The sequence below is a fragment of the Ornithodoros turicata genome, chromosome 9 (assembly GCF_037126465.1).
Source record: "Ornithodoros turicata isolate Travis chromosome 9, ASM3712646v1, whole genome shotgun sequence".
NCBI classification, from domain to species: Eukaryota; Metazoa; Arthropoda; class Arachnida; order Ixodida; family Argasidae; genus Ornithodoros; species Ornithodoros turicata.
The window spans coordinates 26,813,554-26,835,052 of record NC_088209.1 but is presented as its reverse complement, the minus strand read 5'-3'; the positions used below and the strand labels follow the sequence as shown (position 1 = coordinate 26,835,052).

The 21,499-nt window shown below is 46.0% G+C and overlaps 1 protein-coding gene and 1 long non-coding RNA gene across 2 annotated transcripts in view; one reads left to right on the top strand and one right to left on the bottom strand.

The window, feature by feature from the left end:
- The window catches only part of LOC135368476 (uncharacterized), a 148,749-nt gene that overhangs the window by 68,147 nt on the left and 59,103 nt on the right, over window positions 1-21,499 (top strand). The window contains exons 2-3 of the long non-coding RNA XR_010414784.1: window positions 13,157-13,268; window positions 17,890-17,996. This is a non-coding gene — a long non-coding RNA (uncharacterized LOC135368476). The remainder of the gene's footprint in view (window positions 1-13,156; window positions 13,269-17,889; window positions 17,997-21,499) is intronic.
- LOC135368472 (synaptotagmin-15-like) overlaps window positions 1-21,499 on the bottom strand; it is a 93,199-nt gene that overhangs the window by 60,428 nt on the left and 11,272 nt on the right. The window lies entirely within an intron of this gene.

The window sequence follows — 21,499 nt, the reverse complement described above, 5'->3', positions numbered from 1 at the left end:
TGTTGTATACCCAGTCGAATGGGAATACCGGGGAACCAACGTGCTGACCAGTAGACCAGAAACACTCTGAAACAGCGAGAAGGTAACATGGACATCCCCTACCAAGACCTACTACCTGTCCTCAAAAAAGCTATGTACAAAGACCGGCATGCAATGCTGGGACGCATGACGACTACAATAAACTTCATCGTATAAAACCCAATGTTTATCCCACCCGCATGGTTAAACATAATTACCGATTCAAATCACGCCCACGCATTGGACACACTTGTATTACGCATGACTTTCTATTAAGAGGCGAGGATCCCATTGTGAACGCTGTGGGGATATCCTCATCATTTAACGTAATCAGTTGTCCATGTTTAGAACAGCACCGCTATCAGTGTTTCTATCCACTATATATAGATCCTACACTCCTTTTCACCGGCTCTTCTATTAGGGGACGGTCCCCTTGTACCTCGAATGTGGTGAACTTTCTTCCAAGGTGCGGGCTGACATCCTGCATCTGAATTTTTTGCATCTGCTCAGTACATAATACTAGCATTCGTATTCGTCTTGGTGTGGGTGGAGCGAGATGTTAGTGCTATAGAAAGCGAGGCAGGTCAAGGAGTGTGCACCCGCTCAGGACAATAAGCTTTAAAGTCATTCGAGGAGAGAGGAGGATCGGCGACTCCCTCGCCATGAACCCATCCTGGAATCCACAAGCGGCATGGCTCGTTGGTGGTAGCCCAGGTCCTGCTGAAGACTGGGAGGTGGTGGGTTCGAATCCTACCACCGGCTGTGCTGTCTGAGGTTTTCCCTGGGTTTTCCGAAGACTTTCCAGACGAATGTCGGCACAGTTCCCCCTGAAGTCGGCCCAGGACGCATACTAACCCCTCTGTCCCCCATCCTTCCTGCTGTCCTCTTTCCATCTGTCCACATAGCCAGCTCATAGCCACAGTTGCTTCGCGATGCTAACACGGAATTTAAAAAAAAATCATCCTGGAATCCCACAGGCTAAGGTACAGAGTGATTCCCTTCGTCTGTGGGCATCCCCAAGTTGTTTTCAAGACAGAGGAGGATTGGCGTCTCCCTCGCCTGTGGTTGCCCCGAAGTCCAGCCTCACCACTCTGTCACTTTCAACTATCTTACAGACTGGTTTGCCAAGAGAAAATATAAACGCATACTTTGCAGCGGACTGCTCGAATATAGCTCAAATGTTGCTTTGCTTTCTCTTGTGTGTCCATAATATCTTGGGCACAGAACTCACGTTACAAACAGCAACAACAACAATAAATGATGGATAAGTGATGATGACATAGGATGTTTCCAACGACAAGAAAAATCACCATCTCGATGTTTTATCATTGTCACGGCGCAGCATGACCTCCGTTGTTGTTGCGCCATCAAACATCAAATCAAATAAAATCCAATCAAACTAACAGCGAACTTAGACCAGCCTGGAAAAAGAATGCAAACACCGAACTTGGACAAACCTGATCGGAAACTAAGCAAGATGCTGCTCCGGCGTGTCCGCCATGCTGAGTCTAACGGCCGCTAAAATGTGGCTTTCATTCACTAGAGCGACTTCGAAAGACATCGCAAACTCGTGAAGCTGAGAGGTTAACTACTGATATCGGATTTTGTTGAAATAACGGCATATCATCTTGCGAAGCAATGGCACATTTTTATTTCATTTTTTTCGAGACCGTGAATTTTGACATCGGGAATTTCGGCTTCGCAACCACACTCTTAGCAATGAACTTCACCACATAGCACGCTCTTATCCAACCATCATCCCGAATGACAACGTTCTCGCCCCTGATTTGTTGAAAACGGGAGGAGGAGCCTATTTTGTGCCGTGCATAATGGCACAAAATAGGCTCCTCCTCCCGTTTCCAACAAATCAGGGGCGAGAACGTTGTCATTCGGGATGATGGTTGGATAAGAGCGTGCTATGTGGTGAAGTTCATTTTTAAGAGTGCAGGAATATCGAGGCCCTCCCACATCGTTCATAGTAAAATATTCCGATGCACAATGGGCCTTCCCAGCATTTTGTCTAAGGGGGGCATGGTGTCACCAAGGGGGGAGGGGTTAAAGCGTGCAAACACTCACCCCTTTTCCTGGAGACGGACGCTGCAGACTGTGGAGGCGTTCAAAGGTTATTCATATCATTATGACGTCACAGAAAGATTATGCCGGCCTATGAATACAGAACGCACAATTTTTCACAAATGACCTTCAAACTCCTGACCGGGGGGTTGGCACGGCTTGTCCCTGTCTAGGTGCGCCCATTCGGTGCATTACAGATGTGGAACGCAAATAGCTGACACGTCATTGCATTCAAGAGAAATAGGCTTCATACTTGCATCGCTCCTTAAGGTCAGCGACATTAATAATAATGGTGCCGTGATGTTACGCGTAAGATTTGTCTGCCCAGTATGGCGACATGTTGCACGTGCCGCAAGGTAGGACTGCGGATAATTTCGACCACCTGGGATTCTTTTGACGTGCGCCGGAAATATGTGCTTTAAAACAGCGAGAAAGGAAAAAGAGAATCAGCGCACGCGACCCGTCTATCCGCAACGTAATTCCATGTCTCGGCGATTCATAATTAAGGGCGGCAGTCGTAATGCTTATATTAGGGATTTTTTTGTTCCCTTCCTTAACCTGTTTTACATAGGGTATGGCTCTGCAAAGCTCTCCAACGGTTATCTGTCTGTGTGTGCGCGGGAAGGGGGGGGGGGACATGCTTTATGCAAAAAAAAAAAGGGGGGCGGGAATAAATGACGAGTTTCAGTATTTCTCTTTTCAGGGCATAAGTTTGTTACGACGCACAACGCTTTAACCTTTCTTTGCAATCAATAATCACGAAGGTTTATTCGAATAAAAATATAAATAGGCAACTTTTTGTACTGAACTGGCAACTTGGACGCAAAGCACTTGCAGGAACCCTAAGCCGGTGATTGCGACTTCGTTGGGGTAATACCGCGTTGACTCCAAAATTGGTTGCCAGGGCCATTCAAGCCTCATTGCGCACTAGGAACGACACTAGCGCAAGCACAAAAAAGAAAGAAAAACTAAAACAAAAAACAGAAAAGGAACGAGAAAGAGAGAAAGAAAGGGAGCAAGTGACGTTATTGTGGTGGCCCCGCACGCTCCATTATGCGGAGCTGCTTGTAGCTCTGTAGCTCTCCCAAGATTCCTTCCCCGCTACTGTTCCTTCGTCCTGTTCGGCGACGAATTGTTAGTTACCGTTTTTATGTCCTCAAGTGACAGATTTATTGCTTAATCCTTACAATAATTCTGTTTCGTTAGGACGACCGAGTATGATTTTTTTTTTCTTTTTTTTTTTTTCAGCTTGAACTTTCAACCGTGCAGGTGACAACCGCTCCAGAGGTTGTTTCCCTCTCGACCGCGTTTGACGGCGACTTAACTACACGACGCTGGACCACCCTAGTAAACGAACGCTGCCGGGTATATTTCTACTGAAGCGTATTCTGAAGAATGTTCTGAAGGGATTCACCGTCACCCTTGTTCTTCCCTCATACTATAGGGCATGGATGAGGTACAGCTCCCGTCAACCTTAATAATAACACTGGGGGAAAAATTTGGTCTCATTTCCCAGCGGGATAACAGACACCCTTGGGGCACCGGGGGAATGTTAAGTGAACAAAATTCTTGCGTTAAACTAACAGAATAATTTTGGTCAGTTAAGATTTCCTTATGTCCACAAGGGTTGCTGTAATCGCGCTCGGGAACGAGACCATATTTTTCTCCAGTGTTATTATTAAGGTTGACGGGAGCTGTACTTGCCGAAGAAGTGGCTCTTAGGGATATAGGAGAACTTCGGGCTATAGAAACATACTCCAGCACGAACGCGGGCGCCAACAGAAGTCCGCGGCAAAAAAGAAAAAAAAAAAGAGAGAGAGAGAAAGAAACTCGTGTCGACAAGTCCTAGAACATGCTCATCCCTCTTCTCATCATCATCCTCATCCTAATCAGGATCATCATGATCATCCCACTAATTTCAGTTTCGCTTTATTCAGGTCATCATGCACATGCCGGTACCGCAAGCGGCGATCAATAATAATTCGTGCTGAAGTATCCACAAAATGATTAGATTGATGACTAAAGCGAAGTAACGCTGCCAATGCGCGTCCATGTCCGCCAGGCCATGACGGATAGGCGATCTATCGCATAACACTTTCTTCCTTTAGGTGAACACTAAGATATTTAGATAGTCTACGGCGCTGTCCTTTCAGTGTCGCCGTGCACTGTTAAGACGACAGACTCTATTGGGCGGCATAGAACGCCCTCAATGATTCATAACTGCGCGGCAGGAGTCTGGAACGAGGCGTGGACACCATGTGACTGACGTTAAAGAATCACTTGGTTAATAATATTGAAAGCCTCTGAATATGGAAGTATCTCTCCCCTCCCCTGCCATGCCCTGTCCTATACGCGCTATAGAAGTTTCATTTCACGAAATAAGCATTCACAGACACTCGCTGACACCTGCCGTCACTCGCTTCTTCCTCACGCGAGGCATTCGGTAGCTCGGTCGCGCTCAGCAGACTCCTCTCTCTCTTTCTCTAGGCCGGCCCGTATGGTGCGTTTTTCTTGCGTAAAAGCTGAGTTTTCACGCCCAGCGCGAAATTTTGTACGTCGTAGCTGCTCGTAGCGCGTGATTCACTGCATCAGAGCAGGTTCGATATTTCACGCAGCAGTCAGTTCATGGGCGTCCATAGCAACCAATCACGGCGGAGCAAGTCACTTCTGGTTCCGGTCCAGCATCCTACTTCCTTTTTTAGCAATGGCCGCTCTTACGAAAAAGCTGCAGAAGGATATCTCCAAGCACAACAACGTTCGCTCGTGAGGGTCCATTTTACGAAATGCAAATCAATTACAATGGAACGCACGCAAAAACAACAATTTCGGGACGGAACAGGAAAGAGAGGAGAATGTTGCCAACACTTCGTAAAGCACATACGCCAAATCCACTGTGCACACAGCAGCAGGATTTACGCCCCATGCGGTTTGACAGGCGTATTCTTTCACGGTGCGTGGCCCTGCAGAGTTTTACGCAGCGCAATATTCACAGAAACACGCACCACGCGGGCCGGCCCTTATCCGACTGCGCTGTCCATGCTCACCTCATGCTTTTTGTCCACGCAGGCTTCACATTTCACATGTTCATTATTAACACAGTCACGGGTGCTCGTTCCCTTTCCCAGATTTACGCACGCGCATTCCTCGCGTAATGCCTCCTCTCACTTTTTCGCAGGTGGGCATATACGTAGACCTGTTTCTGCGTGCCAGGTGGCGCGAGCGAGCAGCGACATCAGCGCCCCAAAATATGCAACGCGCGGTAGTTTAGCAGACGACGCGGCACTTTGAAATACATGGTCTCGAGTTGTCCGCACTTGGCAAGACGCTCCGATTTTTCTGTGGGTCTCCTACAAGTCTTGTAGCTTTCCTTGGCGCCACACTGCTTGAAACACCACGCAGAACCCGCTGGTGAAACTCCCTACTGTTTGGATCCGTGGCCGCTGGGGTTCGAAATGGCGCTGCGCTCGACTTTGCAAACTTCGCTGCAACAGCCCTATAAAGTCAGGATGTTATCTGCTTCACTCAACCACCGCAGGCGATTTCAAATACAGGCTTTATGCAGCCGGAATACGGCTCGTGTCCATATCCCGTCGGGCATGATTTGCGGATTCTAAATGACTACGTCGCGTTGTCACACATCCACGTCACATTTCCACTCTGGTACCTACACCGCAGGCGTTTGTAATGAGCCCAACTCGCGCACTCATTCCGACGCGTGCACTCAAGCTCATTCATTCCCCACATGCATCGTCGCGCGAATGCACACTACCTCGTTTAGAAAGTCAACGTCGTATACGATCACGCTCCCTCGCTGACTTTCAATAGTGTCCAGTCCAGCGAATTCCTCCGGGAGGCTGCAGTGTCATCCGAACACGGGCATCAACTCCCACGTCTTCCACGATAGGGCAGTCTTTCGTCGCCCTGACGCGAGAGGCAATTTTCTCCTCGTGTCACCGCACCGAAAGGTTCTTCCTGCTTGGACGTAAACGCAATATCAACTTTCGCTCCCATGAACGTCCGGTCTGGCGCGTATAATACGCTCCAGCTGTTGCGACGTCTTTAAATATTTCACGCTTTATGGGATTCTGTACCGTTCCAGTCGCAGATATTTGCTGCGTGCAAACTCGCATGGACGTGATGGGCTGATATGTGTCGTCGTATATGGGCACGGTCTATAAGAGCAGGCTAAGCACAGGTGTCCGTTTGGTCGCCGTCTATGGCTTAGTGGGTGTGTTTACTCGTGAAGTGTGCTCGAACCCCTACGAAGACGTTTACCGTGCAAAGATATAAGCCTCAGAGTGCCTACGGAAATGTAGGCGTAAAAATGAAGCTTCCCATTTTTAAGTTTTATTTTCGCAGTGTGTAGCGTTCTCTGATGTACCACTACCGACTACGCCATATCGCATGTTTAGATCGCATAGAGACAGCGATTGAACGGATTGAGAAGATTAAACGTATCGAAATCGTATACTTCACACTAATCTCAAGCAAAGGTACGCAGTGTGGTGCACATTCAAAAGTGTCCTATAGCTTGCTAAATGAAAACTTATTAACCGTCAACACGCGCTAAGAGTTGATAACAGGCACTCATATACCTATGCACTTACCGCCACATAATTATGTATACAATCGTTATCTACACTCATTCCGGCGAATACTCGCATAGGAATGATGAGATGGGGATGAACCGGATGAAATTCATGCAGGTGAACCGGTGATGCTAGCAGTTCCACGCCTCACAACAAGGGAAGTATTGCTTGGAACCGTTTTGTGTTGTGCTGATTTTTTCTCATCCTCTGTTACTCATTGCCGAAGCACACAGTAAACTGTTCCGACAGTTGGAATGCTCGTCAATTCACACGCGCAAAAAAAGAAAAGATGGCTGAGTCTTTATAGTTTCTTATTATCCTTTTGGTCGTTGTGATCTTCGAGTAGGTAGTGAGTAGTAGATGTATATGTGGAGAACCAGCAAGAAAGAATAGTGTGATCGCGCGCTGCGAATCCAGGTCCGAACCTGATTTACCAGGAACATTCCAAAGAAGACACTGAAGCTTTCGCGCTGAGGGTCATGCTTCTTCGTGTACAAAGCTCATACAGAATAAACACATGTTCTACGTGCAGCCAAAGAGCTTCGGCTACTTTTCTTCCAGAAATCTTCAGTGTTTTTTAATGTTTGTGAAGCCATCCCAGGACTTGACGCTCTCTACACACTTCCTCTTATTTTTCCGGCGTTAAGGAGGCGCTTCCACGTCAGCTGGCTCGTTGACTCTCCGTACCTCGTCGTACGCTAGGTACCCTTGCCAGTAACCCGCAAGTACTGTTTGGTGTGCCGTATTCGATAGGGCTAGAACATTGGACGTTGGACGGCATTTTTTTTAAAGGACTCTGCCCTGCTTTGTAGCGAAAGCGCTATTTCGAAGAAAAAGAACAATCTTCGAAACTTGCAGAAAACTTATACCACGAACGCACGCCCCAAAATTTAAAGGACCAAGTCCCCTTTCAGCATTGCAGCCCATTAGAACTCGAGCGGATACGCTTCTTTACATTCCTACATAGCAAGTACTGTTGTTTCAAGGATGAGGTTGCTTTCTATTCGACGTGCGTTAACTTTTAATGTCACACAGAACAAAATCGGAACGCACGGCGATACTCCAGAGCTATGCCACAGGATTTTTTTCTAATTCGTGCTACTGTATTCACAGCAGGTTGAGCGTTAGAAATCAGCATTCTTTCCGCCTGCCTTCATTGATGAAGTAAAGCACGTCCCACGCTAACGATACCTCGTGTACTCGAGGTATTCGCCGAAAGAGGTGCATTGGCAACTGTTTCCGTTCTGTAACATTTGTGTGCTTTTACCATCTCGCTATCTACATAGAGGAACATACGCAACGAACATACACAATGAATGACAGCGTCGGAGGATGTGAGTTCCATCAGCACAGCGGGTGCGATGTCATAAACCAATCTTCCCCTAATCCCCAATCCCCTAATCGAAATACGCCTAATCGTCCTATCAAGGTAGAATCTCACCTTTATGTGCACGCGCCCTTTTAGGCAATACATTTGCGATATATTCAGCAAAATCCGTAACCCACTACCAGCATCTTATATTATTTTTCAGTGAAGCCGAAAAGTTATCCGCAGATTTAAAGGACGTTCTAAAGAAGGAGAAGAAGAAAAAAAGCTGCATCTGTCGGAATACCGTCAAACGCGTTTAAATGCAACAGCTTTATAGCACCATCTTCGAATCCTGATCTTCGTGCTGCTGCACTAGTTTCTGTGCCATTGTAACTCTTCGCTCTCGCCTTCCTTCTCAACAGCTGTTACAGACTGACCTACGCAGCTGCCGACGTCGGTGGGTCCTATTCATCGCTTTCTAACGCAACGATGCCCTCCCACACACAAGCAACACTGCAACCAGCATTATTCGTATTGTAATTAATTACGGGAAAGTTTCAGCTCAACACATAATTTCACTGTAGAAAAAAAAAATGCGGACAAATACAGTGGTCGATTAATCTGTCTCACTCCAGCAAGTGTTCCGGGTTTATTTCTATTCAAGTGCAGAGGCGAGGGAAGTGAAATCGTGGCGCCTGAGAGACGCCATGGATTATCTCGAGAAGTTAGGACGTGATTTCGACAAATGAGGAATGAAGCCGAGGTCCAAAAATACTTCCAAGTCCTCGAGCACTACTCGTAGCGTTGGGCCCGTTGGGATTTCACGCGTTTGAGAAATGCTCCCCTGTAAAGGGTACTTTGCCTCGGTAAGAGGCGAGATGAGGGGAAGGCAGCTTTACGAGGAGCTCCGGCGCGAGCGCGTAATACGCATTTTTGAGAACGTGATGAGAGCTGCGCTGCAATATTCAGCAGCAGCGAGACCAGCAAGTTAGCGTTTAATATAGCGCCCGTACAGCGCTGCGCCTTTCTTTCTTTCTCATTTTGGAGGACAGCCTTAGAATGGGAATGAACGTCCGACGGTGCCCCTTAGCGTGCTCAGCGTGATGGCCATGTCACGTCGAGTCTGGGAGGTACCCAGGTTCGAATCCCGGTGCCGGCTGTGGTCTTTCCTGGGTTTTCCCCCCCTTAGCTTTCAGACATATGTCGACACAGTTCCCTTTGAAGTCGGCCCAGGTCGCACATTCACCAAGGCGTTAGTCGCGGCGTTGCCCACCTCTGTGAAGCCGACAACGGCGAACCCTTTCACCACCACCACCACCACCATCACCATCACCACCAACACCACCACTGATGGTATTTCCCCGCATATATCGGTGCAAACGCTCGCGATTCACTATCAGGTAAAAGTATTCCAGAGAAGCTCACCTTAACGTGTGAGCGCAGTTTTCCCAACATCACCTACAACCCAGTGTCCTAACGATGTGTGCAACGACGTATTACGATGAAAACCCGTTATCACTCGCTAACAATAAAGTTTAGACAAATTCAAACGTAGACATTTTATAGTTTAAGACTACTTAAACATACGACTAAAACTGAACCTGGGACATAACAAGCAACATTGTCCGGCGCAGTTTGATCATCGTTGTCCTTGCGCCACGGACAACTTCAAATCAATTCAAAATTTTCCAACGTCACCGGGGAATATCGGGGATATGATGGAAAGTAGGGGTTCTGAGGCTGAGACACACAACAAACAGACACAACACAAGTCTCTCAAGGTGTCTTGGATGTACTCGACCGACCATCGAGAGATGCGTGGACGCCGTCCGGCTTTTTTGACGGCTGCCATATTTCAAAAGAATATGTACGAGATTCTCTGTAAAATTATTGATCCTTAACGTTTAAACCTTAGAGAACGGTTTGTTGTGCGTGCGAAACTCGTCGGCCACAGCTGCGTTTGGAGTAGAGGTGGGACGAATCCATAATTTTCCGAATCCGAATCCGAATCCGAATCCGAATCCGAATCCAAGGAAGGTTCTGCGAATCCACGAATCTTACGAATCTCGAATCTTTCGAATCCTTTCTTAAAAAAGAGTCTAAAAAGCCAGATAAAAAAAGAAAAAAGCACTTCTTCTGAAAAATGTTTTGAAGCAGAGAATGATACCTTTGTTTAATGAAAAACAGATTAAATCAAATTTCACTTTCAGGACGAAACACACCCATATAGTATATATTTATTTAACATGTTGTTCATCGACTATAGAAAATACATAATTCTCGAGTCTGCATTGTTTCCACACAACTAAGATACAATCAAAAGCAGAACCGTGTTACTTTTAAACTTATAATGTAAGAGTTCCTGCCTGAACTCTTTCAGCCCAGAGGTGGTGGTGGTGAAAGGGCTTGCCGTTGTCGGCCTCACGTATGTGGGCAACGTCACGACTGACGCCCTGGGCCGACTTCTAGGGGAACTGTGCCGACATATGTCTGAGGAAAACCCAGGAAAAACCCCAGACAGCACAGCCGGCACCGGGATTCGAACCCGGGTACCTCCCAGTCTCGACGTGACATGGCCAGCACGCTAACCACTGAGCCACGGGAGCTGGTCAGCCCAGAGCAATGTAAACAATCAATAAAGAAAACACACGTCGGCCAATCAGGCTTTCGGCGGACTCCGCAGGCGCCAATTTTAAAAAGAAACAAACAAACGTGTTTGGTGGATTCGAAAGATTCGATTCGCCGTTTTGGGCACTAGGATTCGGATTCCCGACTCTCGGGAACGAATCTCGAATTAATGCTAATCTCTAATCGAACTAATCTCTAATTAATCTCGAATCCCTTGATCACCTGATATCCGATGTAATGCAGCCCACTGCATGAAAGCTTGTCCGATAATAAACACGGTAGTTTTAATGTTTTTATCTTTTTAAGAACTTTATGGAGAAGCAAAGACACGCGTGATTAGTTTCTGTAACGATTTCCTTTGAAAGGACCACTTTAATAGTCACCACACCACTGAAGCGATTTATATTTATTAAAACACGAGCTTTCATGGAGCCGACTGAACTTCTTCGGGCGTGCAGGACTGCATTTCTTCACGCCTGAAGAAATGCAGTCAGCTGCGTGAGAACTTGGGTCTTGATAAATGTAAATAGCTTCAGTGGTGTTTTTTATTTTCATTTGCCGACGGTACTTGACACGGCTTCCAGTTTCCTCAAAGGACCACTTTCGAAGAAGGCCGGCTTCTTAATCAGCGTTCTCCACTAAAATGCGTTTCTTAACAACGCAGCCAAGGCTCTCGAATGTACATCCTGTCCACACTACACAATGCATGTGGCTTCTTTGTGGAACACAAAACAGTCATGGGTGACAGAAGATGACAGCCTGGCAAATGACACGCCAGCCAACCAGCCGCCGAGCTTGTGTACGGCGGCAAGTGAACGAACAAGAAAGGCTAGCCGTATAGTGGGAAAGATGTAGCTCCTGACGCATACCCGTTTAGAGTGCCTTGCGATCGATGGCCACGGAGAAATGTCACCGGCATCCAACCTCTCTATGATACGTATCGTGTGCCAACCGTGAGGAGGAGAGGGGGAAGGAGTTGGAATGCCTAGACTGGAGGATCAGAGAAGATGGAAGGGCGGGAGGGGAAAGGGAGGCCTCGTTAACTTATTAGCAGCATGGTCTTATAGCCGCCACAGAGCGTACAGCAATATCGCGAACGGTTCACGCGCACGATCTAATTGGAGTTATCTCTGAACGGCGTAATAGCTAAATGAAATTCTATTGTTGCGGAAAGCTTCACTATACCTAGTTGTACAAATAAATTTATGACTTGGATTTCGTAATATTCTTCCTGCAAGGCAGCTAATTAGTTAGTCAATTAATTAAATGTTGCGCACGTTCACGTATATTTCTTATTATTAAATTGTGTGGCACACTCTCAAGTCATGATTACCGAGTCTGGTTTGTTTATAGCACCCTTCCTTGTAAGTGTGGTGATAGCCTCAGAAGGACAGCTAGGAGCCCTCGAGTTATTTTAGGATTACGGTTCTGTTCCACTATGAATTACTTGTAGGAGCCATAGGTGTAGTTCCTGTCTGGCTGTTGGCTGTTTGCAAAGGACGCTGCCAGGACCAACCCATTCTTGAGGTCCATTGACCCAACGATGGAGTACACTATCTGCAGTCGTGTATCAAGGAGGGGAGAATCTGTCATACATCGGCTTCGCCTCAACGTCGCCCGCACTCCGTCACTGCTCTTCAAAATGGACAAGCAAGCCACATCCTTATGTTCTACCTGCAACGTTGAGGCAGACATTCGACACCTTCTTCCCGACTGCCGCCGTTCCAGATCCTTCCGCGACAAGTTCAAGTCTCGCCTGGCCAGCCTCGGATACTCCATCTCTCTCGCAACACTACCTGGCACATGGAGCAGCGGTGTAACCGCGGTGCTTCTCCACTACCTGCGTGATACCGGTCTCCTCAGCAGCCTGTGACACCGTGTGTGGGACGGCGGACGACCTCTGACCCCACATCGCCTTACTCTTAACTACCCCAGGAATACGGACTAAGGAATTATTTAACAAGGAATAGCAAGCCGTCCTTTCTGGCTGACTTTTCCTGTAGAAAAAAAATAGAACCTCTCCCCTGTCTGGTCTCATATTTCTCCATGCAAAGCTCTCACGTGATTAGTGTCCCGGGATATTTGTAGGGGCATAGACATGACGACAGAATGGAACAGCTATGATAGTTACAAAGACAAATTATCGTTCTCACAGGCAGCATCTTGTTCTTAATGGGCACTTCGTAGGTATGAGTCGTTAAGAAAAATTAAAGGATGTCGGACATTGAAGAAGGATGAACGTAGACCTTAAGACGCAGTTACTCTTATATGCCTCCGACGTCCTGATTTTTTATGTGTATCTGATTGCCATTCATAGTGATCCTGAACGTAACGGTAACGTACCATGTTTTAATGTAATGGCTTTCGTACCGTGGTGAGCGAACAAGGTTGTCTGACGAATATAAAACAGTAGGGCGCAAACAGTCGAATTGAAGCGAAATATCCTCACCCAAAGCTGTCGAAGAGTACTAAGCCTGCAAAAAAGAAAGCTGAAGGATAATCTAGGTATTGAATAAAATATATCTTTGTATTTCAACAGGTCATTATCACTTCAACAAGGTCAACACACAGGATGTGCTGTACCCCACAGCTCTAGCGCAGAGCTTGGCAGATGCATTCCTGCAGAGACACAAGTATAGCCTATACAACAGGTACGTAGTTGAATATCGTCGGTACTTGCAGACTGTTTACGCGTCTTTATCTGCGTCTACATGTTTTTTTTTTTTTCTGTTGTAAATATAATTTTACTTACTCTAGTATATCTATAGGGCCTCATAAAGTACTGTACGGGACACACAACAGGGGTCTAAAGGGTCAACAGGGGTTTAGGGGTCTAAAATCAGCACTCCGCGGTTAACCTCATCTGAAATCTCCAGGTGTTGCAATACTATTTCTTTCGAGTAATAAACACGTGCAGCACGTGGTCCACCTTCAAATACAATATTGGCACAACACTTTCAAGCGCGACCGAGAGAATATGAGACGGCGAAGTAGTGACAGGCGATTTTAGTTCCCAACATTACATGAGGTACGTGAGGAGTACGGTTCGGCATAAGTTGGATTAATATTAATAATGCGCAAAATATTATTCATGAGGTCCAAGGCAGTAAGAAAGCATAGAGTGTCGAAACTGTCATGTCTTTTAGTGTGTAAAGGATGAAAGGCGGCAACGCTTCCCCGTTCAGCAGAATACTTTTCCACGTAGCAACGCAATCAGGTACATGTTCTCACAAGTGTCACGAATCCCCACCTATTTCTTTCTCTACGCTCGAAGTAGTACGACCTCGAAGAAACCCGTCCTTCCATGACACAAACGGTGACATTCTTCTCTGCTTCCTCGCACTGGGAGACGCGAAGTTTGTGGTTTGCGAGTCTTCGTAATTAGCGGCTGCAAGATAATTTCAGCCTGCACATTTCGCATTCCTGACGGATGCTGATGTGCTGAAGCATATTCTTAATTAGCCCTTATCCGCAGCGTCGACGAGGCGAGCCTTTTTTCTCTCTGGGGGAATTGGCAAAACAAAACATCGCGTTCAGTCTATCGTGGCACACACGTGTACTGTTGTCAGGGAGTTCAAGGAAGAGGAGAATATATTGTTCAAGCAGATATTTCTCTGCTGTCTTATAGCTAGCCTTTTGATGTTTGTGTGCCTTCTTCTTGTCGTTGGCTGGATTGGAGACGTTTTTGTTGGCAGAAAAGTACGTGGATTGAGGGTATACGTTTTGTGGCTGACGAGGAGACGACTATTGTTATTCATGATGCGCATCTCGAAATAAAGTTTTTGTTATTGTTGTTTCGAAGATCCGTATACGTGTATCACGCAAATGTGTTTGACTAGGTTATATAACTATATTCGTTTCGCATTCACTCGAGGGGTAGAACTATTCGCTTCGGTTTTAAAAGTGCTATTCGCACGGCCCTAGAAACCAGCTTTCCCTTCAAGCTCGTTTCTAGGGTGGTGCGAATAGTACTCCCTAAGCGAATACGGAGCGAATATAGTTATATAACCGAACTAAACACGTTTGCGTGGTATACACGGATCTTCGTACAAAGCAATGCTTACTTTGTTCCTCTCTTCTGTCGTTCTTTTTTTTTTTTTTTTTGGCTTACGAGTGTTCTATTTGAATATATTCGGAGCTATTCGAGTATATTGGGTTTAGGATCGCCTCGATTCGAATCGGATACATAACTGTTCGCTTCGGTATGCGGAAAGTTCCAATTCGCGCACCCCTTCTCACTACGCTTTGTTATTAGCATAAAGCGCAGCTGGCAAAGATATCGTAAATAGTGTCACTTTATAAACGTCTGGCAAAGTGGATGACCGCGTAGATAAGTAAATGTCAAACATTATGTGTTGAACATAGACGTAAAATGCAAGCGAGCTGACTTGACGTTTCCCCGAGCTTGGAGAAAGGAAAACACACACATACACACACAAAACGAACAGCTTGGTAGTTTCTGCTATGGATAACCACAGCTACCATTGTTCGATTGTACCATTGAGAGATCGTTGCAGCCGTAGGGTAAGGTGGGGCAAGATGAGGCACGGGGCAAGACGCTACATTTTTTGCTCGACGCCGCCTGTCTCAGAGACGCGTTGCTCCATGGGCTTGAAACTTTACTCATAGGTAGCTCTGCATGTCCGCTTTATTGCATATGAGAATTATCCTGATTGGTGTATGCGTTGAAGGGGAAAAAATCGGTTACTTCTGTCTGGAATGTAAAGACCCGCGAAAAAGGCGCGATTTTCTGTAGTCCTTTTTCTTGTCATCTGTGCAGCAGCGTTTCTGAGGCTTATTCTGTCGATGTAAGTCCACATCCTATTTCTTTACTCATTCGTCTGGATACATGCAAAATATGGGCACTCTTGGTTATCCGGTGTTGAACAGACAAATTAATGCATAATGCACGGGGCAAGAAACGACACTGTAATGTAATTTAAATTTTAATGCTATTTAAATGCAATGTAATTTAGAAACGGATGAGTCAACTATTAGGTGGCCTTATGCTTGTTCCTTAGAGATTTTTTTTTTTACATATTGCCTAGGATTTTCCAGCAAATTTTCGTGTTTCCTAGGATATTTCCAGCAAAGCAGAAGCGCGCGCAAAAGCGAGCGACCAGCGACACATCAGACTGGCGGTGCCTTGTTTGCAAAGGACGGTGGAGCAAAGTAGGATCGGGTTCTGTGTGGTTTTATTGCTCATCGTGTGGGCGGTGGGCTCAAGGGGGTTGTGTAGGGGACTTTATTTTGTCTGCTTGAATTGCAAAAACTAAATTGTATAGTTCATTACCACGGCGTGTCTCACCTTGCCCCACGCGATGTCTCACTTTGCCCTGACGGTTGGGGCAAGATGAGACAATCTGCATTTTTGAATTTCTTGTTCTGTGTTTATTTTAGAACGGCTACGTCCGTTCTGTATGTATAGGTCAGAAGCTCTAGACTCCTGATAATGTGCCTATGGCTAGTTTTTGTTTTTGTTTTAACAACACGAAAAATAAAAATTTAATATTCAATTGAAAATTTCTGTCTCACCTTGCCCCACCTTTCCCTACTACCATTTGCTTTTGACCTTTCATGGCCAGTAAACGTTGAAACGGGAATACCAATTAATAATTAACTATTAACTGCGTTATTTAGGTCTCGAGACGCGGATAAATATTGTCCGTTTGCGGGTTGCGCATACGAGTAAGAAATTCCCACAGCAGGACTCCTCGCATTTAACATGCATATCCAAAGACGACGATTCTAACCGAGCTCGATCGCGCCACCATCTCGCTGTTCCGCGAATATTCCATCGTGTAGTTCCAGCGCATATGTCTGGCATGTCATACATCTTCCATCCCTTTATTGCAACAGAAGCATAGTAGGTAATAGGTAATGGAGCTCGTTCCGTTTTCTTTCAAGCTGGTGGTTTTCTTTTATTTCTTGCGATTCTATTCATCCATATACATATATGTGTGTGTGCGTGTGTGTGTGTATTTATATAGAGAATCGTATGGCGAAGGTTTTAGTAAACGTTCCATTCGTGTTTCGATCAATATAACTATATATAATGTATGTCTTCTCGATCCCTCGTGCAGAGTGCGGTTTCTGCGCGTGCTCAGGCATCTCCCAAAATGGCTTGGAAAGAAAAACATGCATTTAAAGAAAACGGCGATTATGATGTTCCACACTGCACGAAGTAGATATATAGCAAACTTGCTGAAATATCGAAAAATGGAAGATCCAGCAATCCGGCGAAGGTATAGATTCAAACGAAGGCCTGTCCAGGAATATGAAATGAAAGGGAAACAAAGCAAAGGAATATCTGGTGCAAGTGATGTGATCTGATGCGATAAAGAAAAAAAAATGGGGATGTGAGTTTCGACGAAGTCGAACTGGCTACCCCAGTACGCTTACACGCAGAAAGTACAAACAGATGATGAGAAAACAAAGAGATGATGACCAGAGAAGAACAGAGATGATAATGGAGTTCAACATGTAGTTCAAAAGTTTCGACCAAGTGAGTGTAACATGTCGGAATCGCTGGGGGCACACACAGCACATATTCAGCGTGTCATAGAATGTCCATAAGCCCGGTTGTATGTAGAAAATCTTCAAGTGCCCTCAGCGCCTTGTCGGACGACGGAGGACCTAACAGTTTCGCCATGTCGAGGGCTCGGGAGTCCACACCAGAGAGGCTCGACACCTGAGAAGGATGTGTTCTACGTCCTCTACGACGCAACACTCACTACAGTTCGGAGAGTCTCGCTTTCCAAGTTTGAAGAGAAGACGTGCTCTGTACGGTGCAAGTTCAACAGGGCATTGACATTTAGTTTATAAGCACTTCTGAGATTAGTTCAACGCGGCCACACTTTTTGTACGTGGTACCAATCGAAAAGATCGCGCTGCCACACTACAACGATGGAGTTATTTGCGGTATACGATGGAAATTCATATGGATTAGTTGAGTCTCAGCAATTCGCCTCTTCTCGAAATATTAAACACCCATTCAGCAGCTTAATGCACCTCATCATAGTAATTCCCGCCTTTCGTAACATCGGTTCGCCGCCATGATTCAAAGGGCTATGCGAAACTCTCGGGGAAAACTGATTATGCAAAGTGCGGAGCATTCCAAAAGTTGTGAACGAAGGGATGACCTGTAACCTTTCGCTCGTGCTGCGCCAGGTTGTTATTAGGAAGCCATAGTTTGTCTTCATAGCGACACCGTTAAGCACGGGAGGAAAAACGCGAGCTGGTCGAGACGTATGGGATATACTTTCTGCACAGGCGCCATAATCGGAAGACAGATGACTGACGCCAGGCGGTGGGGCTGCGGTTGTGGAAGGAAGATGTTTCTGCAAAGGAAGCGTTGGCGCGTGTGGCTATTCCCGAAGGTGAGAATGGATGGGTGACATCAAAAGTGAAAGTGTGCATATGCGTGTGGTTATACATAACAGAAAACCCGAGAATGATGGACAGACAAGACAACACGACACGTATCTCCCTTGATGCGTGTCGTGTTGCCTGTCCCTCATCCTCGGGGTTTCTTTTATGGTGGATATCCGTTGCCACCTGCTGGTGAACTTTCTCTCCATGCGTGTGGATTCGAAGAACGTAACGGTGCCGTAATTTTATTTTCCTTTCGGATGGGAGAGAGTAAAAAGCCAGAAGGCTTGACGAAGACTCTGCTCCCAAGAATACATCGTATATAGGGTTGCCACCAGGCCGGTGTTATACCGGCACGGCCGGTTATTTGCTCGCTCTGCCGGTTGCCGGTAGGAAGGTGATACCGGCAGCCTTTTGCCGGTATTTGTGGCTCAATACCTTTCACAGGGGCTTTTGCGAGGTTTTCCCTTCAACATTCCCCTACGGCTTGAATAAATCTGGAGCACAGACCCAACTCCGCAGTCACCAGTCGTTTCCTTTGTTATTTATTATTATTATAATTGTTATTCATTAAGTCTTGTGTTCGGAGGGGACAAGATCAGTGGTTGTGCAAAGCTATTGGTGGTTGTGTCAAGCCAGATAGAACTTAGGCCGTATACAACCATCATGAGATCTCCTGCAAAGAAGGGCTTGTGTGCATCGATGCGCTTTTCAAAGTAAATAACAGTCCAATCTGGTTGCTTCAATACGATCCAGTGTACCGTTCATGCCCGTTTATAGCAATTTCTAACATCAATGATCCGGCCACACACAGGAACTTCTGTTTCCTCGTAATTATCTCTCTGTCTCTGCGTGTGCTCATCCACCCCTCAGCCACTTTCCCTTTCCTTCTATTCCACCTCCTCTCCCTCAGCCGGTATTTTTCACCCCGAAAGGTGGCAACCCTAATCGCACAGCATTACAGGGAATTATACGCAAGAAGCACATAAACAATAGAAATTCACTTAGTCCCTGGATATAAAGAAATGGCACAATTCCTGTTTAGAAAACGAGAAAGGGTCTACTGCAGCATCTACTTAAACAAAGACGCCAACATGTACTACTATAGTGACTGTTTCCTGTAGTTAACCCAGCGTTTATATCAGTATAGTCTCGCTTTCACCGAAACGTGCCTTGGACATCGCCTTAATAATGAAGCGAGCTCATCCACGTACATATAAAGAAACGAAGAAACTACGCTCAACAGCGTAAACATCGCCCTTCACATACCCCAACATTGCAACCACCTTGTTTACAAGCGTCCGCGCATGAGTGAGAAAAAAAAAAGAGTTTGTTTATGAAGCTGGAGACTTAATTGAACTGCGCGCACCTCCGTTCCTTCGTCATCTCGTGGATGTAAGCGCTCTTTGAATCTCCGCACTTCATTCAATGTCGCCTTGACAAGGAGAGCCACCTATAAGCCCGTGTCGAAACAAAGAGGTTTGTGCACGGAAGTAGACAAAGAAGAAAAAAAGGTAGAAATAAAAGGCCACGGAGGACAGAAAGTGAAAAGACCGGTGTCGCCATTCTCTCGTGGCCATACCGTGTTTTACGACCAAGAGCAACTGTAGGTAGCTGAGGGAATTTACGAGCTCAGCACCTTTAATGGTATACCCTCAGAGACCTGTTTAACTTGTCCTCCTTTTTTTTTCTTTCTTTCTTTTTTTGCCTCGGTGATAGCGAGATAAAGTGTAAATGCGTTGCACTACGAGAGAAAAGGGCACGGTTTGTACTTAATTTCGGCTGACTTCTGATTCCGTGGATGTGCGTGGCAAATGAATTAACGAAGAACCTTAAAAAAATTACAGGACGGTTACGAATGTGTAACGGGAATTTCAGCGGTAGCTGTTGTGTGTAGATGTTGACACTTTTATTGTGAGTTTTCTTTTTTTTTTTTACTACTTTAAAGTGACGAGTACTGCCTTGCGATTTGTGAAGCGAGTGGTGATCTGTAGAGCTGGGATTAGCGAGACAAAAATATTACTCAAGTCGCTGACAAAAGCGGGACAGGAAACGCTGAAGAACCCGGACACTTTGCCGGACAACGTACCCATCCTGAGTACGTTAAAAGTGCTTTTATTAGCTTTAAATTATTTTAACTGATTTTGCATCACCGAAACCGACAGTCAACAGACAGAAGGAGGCAGAGAAGAGAAGAGAGAATACCTTCCCTTTAACAGCTGCAGCTGGGGGTAAAAATACATCTTTTGCGGAGATAGTACGTTCACCAGTCTGGTGAAGTTCACAGGTTCACTGCCCACGGTTCGTTGTGAGGTTTTCGTGGAGGAAACCCTAACTCAAACCTCGGCGCAGTGTATTTTGTTGCTTAAAATCGATAGCATTATGGGGCCCGCGCCACCGACGACTGCCACGTAGGTCCGTCCGTAACAGCTGTGGAGAGAGAACAAGCTAAGGAAGAAATTACAATGGCACCAAAACTGGTGCGCAGGCGGCCGAAGGTGAGGATGACCAACCCTACACGGTCATTCAGGGTCAGGTCAAGGGCTTATCGCCCGTAAAACGCGTTTGGAAGAATGCCCGAATGTACACTTTTTTTTAACATGCCTGACAGAGTTTCTTTTGCCAAACGGGACACATTTGTGACAGAATGTTTGTTGGAATGTTTGCTAAAATAGGGGTAGGACAAGTGAAATATCGGTGTGTCCGAAGAAAAATTTGGATTCACGTTGCCGAGGATTTGGCTATTAAGTTTTCGTCATTTAAATATTACACTATAGACAAGTAACCACGCACTCTTAAAACATCGGCACAGTTCCCCCTGAAGTCGGCCCAGGACGCATGCTAACCCCCCCTGTCCCCCACCCCTTCCTGCTGTCCTCTCTTCATCAAGTATTCACGTTGGTACTCTGCTCATAGCCACAGTTGCTTCGCGGCGCTAACACGGAGTAAACAAAAACTCTTAAAACAGAACTTCACTGCACATCACGCTCTTAGCGAACCACCATTCCGAAATGACATCGCTGTGCCCCGTGATTTGTTGAAAACGGGAGGAGACCGAGGAGTACGTCTTTTTGTGTGACACATATGCAGTTACGTTAATTGTCACAAAAGGTGTACGCAGAAATAACACTTTTACTCTTAACAACGCAAAATGTCGGTGCCCCATCTGCTCACGCCCTCACGGTAAATTTCGAAACAAGATAAGACAGGACTATATAAGCGAGCAATATAATCTTGCTTAATGCATCTAAGTCCTTGGTCCTTCCCTTTCGCATCGAGTGCTTCCTCGAAAGGATGATGCGATAGTTGAGGAAGGCGATCAGGTAAAGAGGCAGTGGCTTAAGACCATCTCGTATTCTCAGCATCGCATTAAGTCAACACTAATCTGGCCATCGCTGCATTTTCCCGCCACGCGGATGGGCTTTAATAATGGCTCCGTAATGTCCCGAAAAGGCTTCTTAGAGAGCCCGCTTAGAGCGAATATCTGTGCGGCACTGCCATTCCGCATTGA